The sequence below is a fragment of the Electrona antarctica genome (assembly GCF_951216825.1).
Source record: "Electrona antarctica genome assembly, chromosome: 21".
NCBI classification, from domain to species: domain Eukaryota; kingdom Metazoa; phylum Chordata; class Actinopteri; order Myctophiformes; family Myctophidae; genus Electrona; species Electrona antarctica.
Window position 1 is genome coordinate 41,285,594 of NC_136802.1, and position 12,092 is coordinate 41,297,685.

Below are 12,092 nucleotides of genomic sequence, written 5' to 3' on the forward strand. Positions count from 1 at the left end.
ATTGTCTACAGGTAGTGTGCCTACATCCCAGAACAATCAGAATGCCAATATTTGGTTCTAATGTGAATCAGCAGCCTTTTATATAAGGCCTTAAATAGGCGGAAATAGCAAAAAGTTTACTTTTCTGACATTCACTTGTAATTTTGGTCCTACTATTTATCAACAAAATGTGACATTGTTTTTTCATATCTTTAAGATGTCCTCTTCATGAAATGGATGGTCAGAAGTTTTAGTTTTACTGCAAAAGTCATTAAATCCATCCATGAAGTGATCCCCACTGAGAGAAACGCCTACCCCCCCCACACACACACACACACACACACACACACACACACACACACACACAAATATTATATATTTTTATGTTTACATGGAAATGAGAATGTATTATTTTACTGTCCAATGACACAGGCCAAGTTATTGTGGAACATCCTAGTTGGATATTTCTGATGTGAAATGGCACAAGGGACCCCCACAAAAAGTCCACCCCAAAATGGTGCCCTTTTCTGGGGGTTGGGCACCTTCCCCCTCAGTGCTCTCTGCCCCCAGGATGCCAATATTTGGTTCTATTGTGAATAAGCAACCGTTTATATAAGGCCTTATTGTGACCGCAGGTCGCGTTTACTATGAAATCGTACATTTTTGTCCGTCAGTCAGTGTAACACTCTAAATCCCCATACATGGGAAAGCCCCAATATATGGTGCCCAGGTCTCATAACATCACGTGGCATCGGAGATCCATGATGTCATAGTAAATACAACCTGATGTCGCAATTAAGCCCATACAGTATATGGAGATCCCTGATGTATCAATATTGGCCAGCAACTCTACATCTGACCTCAAACCGCGCCCGGCAGTCGGCGAAAACTAGAGTTCTCAACAGGCCTGAAAATTAAGGCCCAGCTCATGGGCCCTCATCAAACCCTTTACACTCAAGACACTGCCCCCGCTGCCACCCTTAGATCTATATGGAGCTGACCTGTTCTGACATTCCATATGTTGATCTGACCTCATCAAACCCTGTACACTCAAGACATGCTCCATATATGGCCAGTACATAATTCATTCCATATGTTGATCTTACCCCCCATGCCAAAGCGCCAGCGCTCGCCCAGCAGTCACCCAGGTGGATGCGTGCACGTCACCTCGCCCTTTATGACGCGGTCGCTTCTCACCCTCAGGCGTCTTATAAGTGGATCTATCTATCTATCTATCTATCTATCTATCTATCTATCTATCTATCTATCTATCTTTTTCTTTTCAAGAGTTACTTCTAAATGTTCTAATCCTGATCTAATACTGTAAAATGCCTATACAAACTTAATAACAGGAAATATATTTTGATGCCATGTTTTTAGTTTACTCACATTCATGTGGAATCTAAGGATGTTTCGAGCCTATGCCTCAAAACAGCTGGAATGACAAAATATTGTTATATAAGGCAACATTGTTGTATGCTAGATGTATAGGTGTGAGTGAGGCCTAACGTCTTCTATGGTACTACTTATTAATCAGCAGCTTATTCTCAATGTCATCTTGAGCATTGTGGGGGGAACTGACTGACTGGGGCCAAATTGGTTTCCATAAGCTGCTGATTGTTGATTATTCATTAATAATGGCACACACAGGGGCACGGTGGCACAGTTGGTAGTGCTGTCGCCTCACAGCTAGAAGGTCCTGGGTTCGATTCCCGCTCGGGGCGCTGTGGGTGCTGGCGGCGTGTTTCCTCCTCCGCGTCATCAGTGCCCATACCCGAGGCGGGGTTGGCGAAAGGGGCTTTCTGTGTGGAGTTTGCATGTTCTCCCCGTGTCCCCTAGGGTAGGTACCCTCACAAAAAACATGCAGTAATCCTGGTCTCTAAACTGGCCTCCCCCTGGCCAGCCGGGGTGCCTGATGGAGGGGAAAGGAACTGGTTGGAATAACGTGTTCATTCCACGCGCTACGTCCAACCAGGGAAACTCCCACTGTCAGGTGTAAAGGAGCAACTTGGACACTCAGGCATGAAGGAAGCATGAGTTCAAGTCCGTTGCTCTCCCCATGTCCCCCATATATGGGGACTAGGTTGGCGGAGGGTGTGTAGAGCCCAGGATCACATTAGATAATTGACACAGGGGTGAAAAATGTGTTACAAAATCGTGGGATCAAAATTATTTAAAAAAAAAAAAGAATGGCACACACAAAGCTGTGAATTCTACAGCATTAAACCATACTGCATTTAGGCTATATGGACCTATAGAATACAACATCAATGATTGATGATGCTTTCAGGTGTAGCGATATTAGGTCCATCTGAGAATAATAGATTCTATATGAATATGAAGTGGCTGGGTAAAAACATATTGTCTCCACCAGGCCGAAAGGCATGGCATCTCTATGTTTTTCACCCTGTCTGTCCGTCCGCGTGTGTCCTTCATCTGTTCAATAAAGAAACAGTTCTTTCAGATTTTTCATATTCCATCCTGACTGGCTAAGATTGACTTCCAGCCCACAATAACCTGTAATTGGTCTGGCGGAGACCTGTACTCTTGAGTGTAACACCTATGATTCTAACCCATAGTGCCTATAAAACCCTAGCCTGGCTAATAAGCCAGACTCAAATTGCCAGAGGCAATTGTTTTTGACAACGGCTGATTCGTTCTGGCTTATTAGCCAGGCTAATAAAACCCTGCTCATGTAGGGTAGACCCTACTGTCTACAGACACCTGTAGACACTGGGGTCACTGTATGCACTTTTTTTGGTGCAAAAAGTTAATTGAAGAATTGCATGACTTTTGCATTCAAAGTAAATAGATTGATGGTTGATACTGCAGTTTCTATGCTTTTGGCTATTTCTGCCTCTAATAAGGCCTTATATTAAAGCCTGCTGATTCACTATAGAACCAAATATTGGCATTTAGGTTGCTTTAGGATGTACCTAACTAGACCATCTGTGCAAGCATGACATAAAACCAACCATGCAGCAGGTAGAAAATGACTTGGATCTCCCTCTGTCATGATTGAGGCGTTTTTTCATTATGTGGTGAGTCACTTCATGGATTAATTTCATGACTTTTGCAGTAAAAGTAAAACTTGGGACAATCCATTTCATGAAGGGGACATCCTAAAGATATGAAAAAACTATGTCCCATTTAGTTCTACCCCTGATAAAGAGTAGGACAAGTGAATGTTGCTCAGAAAAGTAAACTTTTTGCTATTTCCGCCTATTTAATACCTTATATAAAAGGCTGCTGATTCACAATAGAACCAGATATTGGCATTCTGATTCTGCTGGGATGTAGGCACACTAGAGCCCTGCACGGGCCTAAAATATAGGCCCTGGCCCGGCCCGGGCCCGTGGAGTTAAGGCCCGGCCCGGCCCTAAGCCCGTTGGTAAAGACCAGAAACGGCCCGGGCCCGGCCCGAAGCCCGACATATTTTTATTTATTATTTCTAGCATGCGTGCCGCCGGTCGCTTTATTGGTGCAGGAACGGATGCAGCAGCAGCAGCCACTCTACAGCTGCACTATCTGGCGCTCTGATAAACCCACATTAAGAACAAGAAGTCAATAACACCACACATCACATTAAAAAGTAGCCTACTTAATTATAGTTTTATACAGTTACTGCTGCACGTGCACTGTCAATCAGCGCAACGCGTTGTGAGCTTGTAGATCGGCTATCGCGGACTCACGCTGCATTATAAAACCCAGACCCACAATAATAAGAACACTTACGTTATGTATCTGCAGTTTCTGCACTGTACAAATCCAACTGTTTAGTGTGGTAATAATGCTCCCGCCGTATTTAAATCGGTGTGTGTGTTTGTGTGTGTGCTGTGCGAGTGCGTGTGTGTGCGCGCACACAGCTGCGCTGCATAATAATTAGGAGAGAGAGAGAGAGAGAGAGAGAGTTTAGACGCGGAGCGAGAGAGAGAATGTAAAACGTTGTTTCAAAGTCTTTATAGTTTTTACCAGATTTTAGTGTGCTTGTGTGTGTGACAGTCAGTGTTGTGTAGTAGCAGCGCAGCAGCCAAAGGAAGGAAGGAGAGGCGACAGCATTTAGGCGCGCGCGGTTTAGACCAGGTGAAATTCATTGCGCAAAATGTTATAATGAATCTCGGGCTCGGCCCGCCCGGCCCTGGGCCCGTTGGGCAGTGACAAAGTCGGCCCGGGCCTGGCCCGTTTTGGCGGGCCGGGCCGGGCCCCGTCGGGTCCCGACGGGCTTGCAGGGCTCTAAGGCACACTACCTGTAGACCATCTGTGCAAGTATGATGTAAAAACAAACAGCAGGTAGAAAATGACAGAGGATTTACTTGGAACTCCCTCTTTTAGGATAGGCGTTTTTTTGCCTATGTGGTGAGTCACTTCATGGATTAATTTCATGACTTTTGCAGTAAAAGTAAATCTCGGGACAATCCATTTCACGAAGGGGACATCCTAAAGATATGAAAAAACGTTGTCCCGTTTTGTTATACCTCGGGGAGGGGTACCTCAAAAACTAAGCCTCTTTTAGAGGGTTTTTTCCTGCACTAAATGAAGAATCGGAAATAATCATAATACTCACCTCTCCATCATCTTCAGGGGGGTTCCTGCAGGCACTGAGGCCGGGGCCTCTGGAAAATATATGCAAAACATGTGTTAATTCTAACATCTAGCATTTTGTTCTCAGTCCCCCTGGCCAAACGAGATATAATATATCTCCATTCTCCAGAAGACTATTTTATAGTCTTCTGGACTATAGGCAGGGAAATTTGTGTGTATGTTAGTAGCCTATGCATGCGTGGGCATGTACAGTTCACGTGTGTGTAAGACTCCCCTTGTGGTTTTCTGGTTCTCTTTTATGTAGAACATCAGCAGGGTCACCACTGTCACTGCTAACACAATCTGAGAACCCATCGTCAAACGATAAAGGAAAAACAGCGCCCTCTTTGCCAGTCAACAGTCTGTCTTAAGAGACTACTGCTGACAGCTAAAACTGATCATGAGCAAACCTAGAAGTGTGTTACATGAGCATCCCCTGGTGGACAAACTTGTAAACAGCATGACATGCAGTATAATGGCATAATGCACTGTGAACAGACTAGTCTTTTTTATGTCCCATGTATTTGCATTTAAGTTCATACAGTTAACATACAGTAGGAAGGAACATATAAATGTATTTGAAATTAAATAAAAATGTAAATTTTCAGGATTCCAATTCAGAAATAGCTAAACATATTTTAGGTTCCAATTATAAAATAGCAAAGATAGCAGATCTACAAGCTCAAAACGCGTCGCAGTTTGAGCTTGTGGATCAGCTATTTTTGACTATGCATTGTGGTCCTCTGGAGTGGCCCTCTCCATCATCAAAGTTGCCCACCCCTGCCCTATCCAAAATCTATAGTTAGGCCTATTATTTTAATATGCAATAAAATTAAGATCTCACACAAGACACAACAGAATAATTTGATAATATGCCACATGTAGTTGAATGCAAGTTGCAAATTGCATTATGCAATACACCTGTGGCCCACTGCCCACAGGTGAAGTGGTTTGCAGTTGGTTGAATTGTTGGCAATAGCGCAGTAAAGATGATAATAATCGAATATGATGTGTGTAGTTCTTTATAGATCTATAGCCTCTTAATTTTCATCGCAATTTTTTTTTTCTTTTTCTGGAGACATGCCATTTTGGTCCAGCGTCCTATTTGTAAGGGATATGCTCTCCAGCAGGGGTGAAAGTAGGCCGGGACGGTCCGGAGCTATCAAAATACTATATTAAATAAAGCTGCCACTGTGCTCACAAACGCATGTTGTGGGCACAGTGGCAGCTTTATTTAACGCAAGAGGAAAACAATCAAAACATTATATAACATCAGAATGGGGCAGATTAATGTTTTCTTAATGAAGTGCTTCTGAATTGTGTGTTTATGTCAGTCAGCGATGCGATCCCTTGTTAATAATCTACCACCACCACCATACACACGGACTGGAGAGAGGAGAAGTGTTTCTCTCCCTTCGGCCAGTTCACTTTGCAGGTAGAAAATCCGGTATTGAGCGGATACGGAAACGGACGTTCATCTGCCTAAGGTATAGGCCGGATATTATTATATCCTATATAGCCTATATATATATATAATATGTCTAAATAAGTCTAAATGCAGACAGGTCACATACAAGTCACATGGAATCTGATTTTTTCCAATCCCCATTTAACCCATTTAGGGCGGGAACCCCTTTTGGTGTTTTAAACATTATGTTATAATTTAGCTATTGAAAAATAGCAGATCTACAAGCTCATAGAGCGCAACCGAGTGCCGCGCTACGAGCTTGTAGGTCTGCTATTTTTGAAAAATCGTGAAAATGAGGCACACATCTTTGAATATATATTTCAGAGTGAACGTTTTAAACTCAAATCGTTGCTTCTGGGGGGGTCCCTGGAACTACATATTTTCAGATGGGGGTCGGCGGCCAATTACATATATTTTTGGGGGTCCTTGACATGAAACTTTTTGAACACAACTGACATAGAAACATAGGTTTCTCAATTTCCCAATTTTTTGTAGCTGTCTCTCTCTCTCTCTCACTTATCCCTCTCTTTCTCTTTGTCTCTTTGCCTATCTCACCGCACGCACACACGCATGCACGCACGCACGCACACACACACACACACACACACACACACACACACACACACACACACACACACACACACACACACACACACACACACAGCCTCATGGATCCATCATATTTAGTGTGAACCATGAACAGAAATGATTGAGTCATAGAGTGACTACTGAGAGGTCAAAATGGGTTAAGGTCTTCTCTCATATGTGATTTCGACACTCTCCTCATCCCGTGGAAGGGCTGTGTAACAGTCCCTCATACATAAACAGCCAAACATCAACACACCATGGCATGCCCTCGGATCATACGACCTCTCAGTAGTCACTCTATGACTGTTCATGGTTCACAATATAAGGCTAAATATGATGGATCCATGAGGCTGTGCGTGCGTGCGTGTGTGCGTGCGTGCGTGCGTGCGTGCGGTGAGGGAGGCAGAGAGACAAAGAGAAAGAGAGGGATGAGAAAGAGAGAGAGAGAGAGAGAGAGCTACAAAAAAAAGGGAAATTGAGAAACCTATGTTTCTATGTCAGTTGTGTTAAAAAAGTTTCATGTCAAGGACCCCCAAAAATATATGTAATTGCCCGAGAGTGTGGAAATCACATATGTGACCTGACGTTAAAAAAAATAAGTCTTCTGAAAGAATATATATTCAAAGATTTGTGCCGCATTTTTATGATTAAAAAAAAATAGCAGACCTACAAGCTCATAGCGCGCCACTTGGTGGCGCGCTATGAGCTTGTAGATCTGCTTTTTTTCAATAGACTGTCATAAGAAAGGTTATAAGGACCTAAGACTGAAGAGATACCCTTCTTTGTTATTTGCACGCAGCCAACGAGGTATTTGTTGTTTGTTTTATGTCTGTATTTTACTTTGGTAAAATGTTTGCATCTACATGCTGTGCATGTCATGTCGTATTTATGTTAATTGTAACGTGCTTGTTTTATTGTATTGTTTATAGTTTTCATGGTGAATTTGGAGGATCCACAAGTCTTCAAATAAATCAGTTTCAAGGAAACCACTTGTGTCTGTCTGTGCTCGGAGCGAGTTACACATATAATATGACAGCACCACACACACACAGAGGCATTGTCTAAAACACATTAAAACACTCAAACATTCCAGGTGACTAAAATGTGACTAAATGAAAACTATTCAAGGGACTGAAATGAGTTTGCTGCCAAAAACACAACACTGCATGATGTCACCTCCGTTCTTTATTTCCCCAGAGAGCAGACACGGTCCCCACAGGACAGGTCAGGTCAAAGGTCATTCCGACTGACAGACAGACAGACAGAGAGTCAGTCGGTCAGACACTCAGCGAGTCACTCGATTGATTAATTTACAAACACACAAGTTGTGTGTTTGTAAATAATCAGACCCACCGTTTCATTAGAGGATGTTCAGATGGGGGTGAAGAGGCCGGAGGTCAAGAGGTCAACACAATTATACTGTCAGTCTTTTGGGTTTTATTAACCCATTCTGGACGGGAACCCTTTTTGGTGCATTATGTTATACTTTTATATACTTTTATGTTATAAAAATAGCAGACCCGCAAGCGGTGGCGCGCTACGAGCTTGTAGGTCTGCTATTTTTGAAAAATCGTGAAAATGCGGCTTGTGTGTGTGTGTGTGTGTGTGTGTGTGTGTGTGCGCGCGCGTAAATGGTGCATTTATATAGCGCCTTTATCCAAGGCGCTTTACATAGATTGTGCATTACATTCACCCATTCATACACCGATTTCGGCGGAAGCCATGCAAGGTACCAACCAGCACATCGGGAGCAATTTGGGGTTCAGTGTCTTGCCCAAGGACACTTCGACATGTAGACAGGAGGAGCCGGGATTCCAACCGCCGACCCATGGATCATTGGACGACCTGCTCTACCTCCTGAGCCACAGCCGCCACAGCCGCCCCATACGCCGCGCGTATGTGTGTCAAGACATTTTATTAGCAACTACACACACCTGTTGCAAGGTCCCCTTTTGGTGTTTTAAACGTTTACTGGGGACCCCCTGGAAATCCCACAAGGGCCCCTGGTGGTCCACGGACCCTGAATTGAGAAGCACTGGTATACATTCTAAACATTTGTATTCAGTCAGCTTTTATAAGTGTCATTTTAAACGTGAAAACAGACTGTTGCGTGCTGCTGTCTGGTCGTGTGCTTCAAACCACTGTGATGCCGCATTAAACTATTTTTTACTGGGGACCCCCTGGACAACCCCCAAGGGCCCCTGGGGGTCACCGGACCCCGAATTGAGAAGCACTGGCATACATTCTAAGCATTTATGCTCACTTAGCTTTTATAAATGTCACTTTAAACGTGAAAACAGACTACGCTGCTGTCTAGTCGTGTTCAAACCATTGTGATGTTGCATTACCTACGTTTACTGGTGACCCCCTGGACAACCCCCAATGGCCCCTGGGGTCACCGGACCCCGAATTGAGAAGCACTGGTATAGATTCTAAACAATTGTATTCAGTCAGCTTTTATAAATGACATTTTAAACGTGAAAACAGTCTCTTGTTATAGATATTATAGTTGTAGTTAAAGTACACAGTGTGAATGGCCCTTAACATAACACCAATGCTGAATAATACTAGGGAGAACATGATAGTATCCGTCCATAGACTGGCCTCTGGTGACCAGATAGGAGCATTACTGCATCTACATTAAGGACAAGTATACAGCCTACTGTACATCCTCAGGGTTCATTGATATAATCTCTTCACATTTATGTACTCACAGTTTAACCCATTTAGGCCTGACGTCAAAATAAAAAAAAATTCTCTAAATTCTAAATTCTGACAGTTTTCTGAAATACCTATGATTTCTGTATTAGTGGTGCTCAATATTTCATGCCAAGGACCCCAAAAATGATATGTAATTGGCCTCCGACCCCCATCTGAAAATATGTTGTTCCCCCTAGGTCTGCTATTTTTGGGGCCCACTGTCTGTCTGTCTGTCTGTCTGTCTGTCTGTCTGTCTGTCTGTCTGTCTGTCTGTCTGTCTGTCTGTCTGTCTGTCTGTCTGTCTGTCTGTCTGTCTAAAATAGCAGACCTACAAGCTTGTAGCACGGCACTCGGTGCCGCGCTACGAGCTTGTAGGTCTGCTATTTTGGGGGTCACTGTCTGTCTGTCTGTCTGTCTGTCTGTCTGTCTAAAATAGCAGACATACAAGCTCGTAGCGCGGCACCGAGTGCTGCGCTACGAGCTTGTAGGTCTGCTATTTTTGGGGGCCACTGTCTGTCTGTCTGTCTGTCTGTCTGTCTGTCTGTCTGTCTGTCTGTCTGTCTAAAATAGCAGACCTACAAGCTTGTAGGTCTGCTATTTTTGGGGGCCACTGTCTGTCTGTCTGTCTGTCTGTCTGTCTGTCTGTCTAAAATAGCAGACCTACAAGCTCGTAGCGCGGCACTCGGTGCCGCGCTACGAGCTTGTAGGTCTGCTATTTTTGGGGGCCACTGTCTGTCTGTCTGTCTGTCTGACAATCTGTCTTTTCTGTCTGTCTGTCTGTCTGTCTGTCTGTCTGTCTGTCTAAAATAGCAGACCTACAACCTCGTAGCGCGCCACTCGGTGGCGCGCTATGAGCTTGTAGATCTGCTATTTTTCAATAGCTAAAGTATAAAAACAAAAAAAGCAAAAATACCCTTTTTTCAACCCATAAGTATAATCAATCACGTTTCAAAATTACATCTATACGTAAATTCACTTATGGTCAAAATCTGTATTTACAAAAACTACACCTATACCTATTACTTGTTCCTTAGACCCCCCCATACCATGACCCAGTCCCCACTAATATCCCACCCAATCAATCCCCAAAATAGTACAATGAAGACCGATTGGATTTACACTGTTTTACTGATTTTATACTTTACTTTAAATATCGTCCCTCACTCCCAATGACTATGACTGCATGACATACTGTAAGAATCAATTGCAGTTCTAGTGTGCGTAGTAATGAAACCATAAGCAATTTACGATTTACAATTTAAAAGACATTTAAAAGACACTCCTAATCCAGAGCAATTTCGAACAAAAAACATGGTAATACCTTAAAACAAAAAATAAAAAACAAAACAAAATCATCATGAATCCTACAGAATCTCAAGAACCTAACCGTGGAATATCTCACTTAAGGGAACTATATGTGTATACACCATAGAGAGCCACGTATGTCTACATAAAATGCCATTTAAGGTACACATGCTCAAATACTCCAATGAGCTATTATTTCTCTAGTACTATGCACTATTTACATTCACTATATAGTGTTGCGATATCTGACCCGTGATCAGGCGACCACAGCATGTCTATTAATAGGCCTTCCTGCTACTATAACTTATATTTCAAACAATAATTGACTGATTGAAATGAGATTATTTCCAACAGCTATTATAGCTATGTTTTCGTCAACGTTTTACTTTAGCACAATGCGTAAACTAGTTGACTACAGGACAATCCTATTATTAACAAATTTAACCTAATTTCCATAGCAGCCATAATTACGATCTGTATGTCTGTCTGTCTGTCTAAAATAGCAGACCTACAAGCGCCGCGCTACGAGCTTGTAGGTCTGCTATTTTTGGGGGCCACTGTCTGTCTGTCTGTCTGTCTGACAATCTGTCTTGTCTGTCTGTCTGTCTGTCTGTCTGTCTGTCTGTCTGTCTGTCTGTCTGTCTGTCTAAAATAGCAGACCTACAAGCTCGTAGCGCGCCACTCGGTGGCGCGCTATGAGCTTGTAGATCTGCTATTTTTCAATAGCTAAAGTATAACATAATGCTTAGTTAAAACACAAAGGGGTTCCTGCCCAGAATGGGTTAATAACGGTTTAGTAAGAGAGGAGACTTGTCAAGCTTTCCTTCTCACCCATTGAGATGCATGTTAACAGATGAACGTATAAGTTAATGCTACTGGGCTGATGGGCCTTTTCTACTATACCACATGACAATGTTTCGCACTTGCTTTCACCTTCTAACTTGCTATCTCCTTCCAACTTGCTATTACCTTTCTTGCTTTTACTTTCTTGTTTGACTTCAGCCTCAGTCTTTTCTGCACAGCAGTGCATAGGGTTCATGTGTGCTCTGATCTGTCAAAACTACAAGGATGACAAACTGAAATGCAGAGTGGGCCAAAAATAAGTCGAGGGCCGGACTGGTTCAATGTATATTTAAAATGTATTGAAATGATTGCACAGAACCTGGACCTAACATTAATCAGTAAAATAATGAATTAAGTAAACTAATAAACTCAGTTGTAATATTATTTGCTTATGGTTATGTCAAAGTGAAAACGTTTTCCAACCGGCAAGCAGCAAAAAGGTAATTTTCCTATAAACACTGGAACTGCATTATTAGAGCTCAGTTTGCTGTACCATGATCCTCACCGATCCCTGTCATATAGTGAAATGCGAAAATAAATCAAATTGGTTGCATTTATTCTTATGATTCTTCTGAATCCATTCAACTAAGGGAAACAATCTACAACATCCAATCTCCTGTAGTAACAA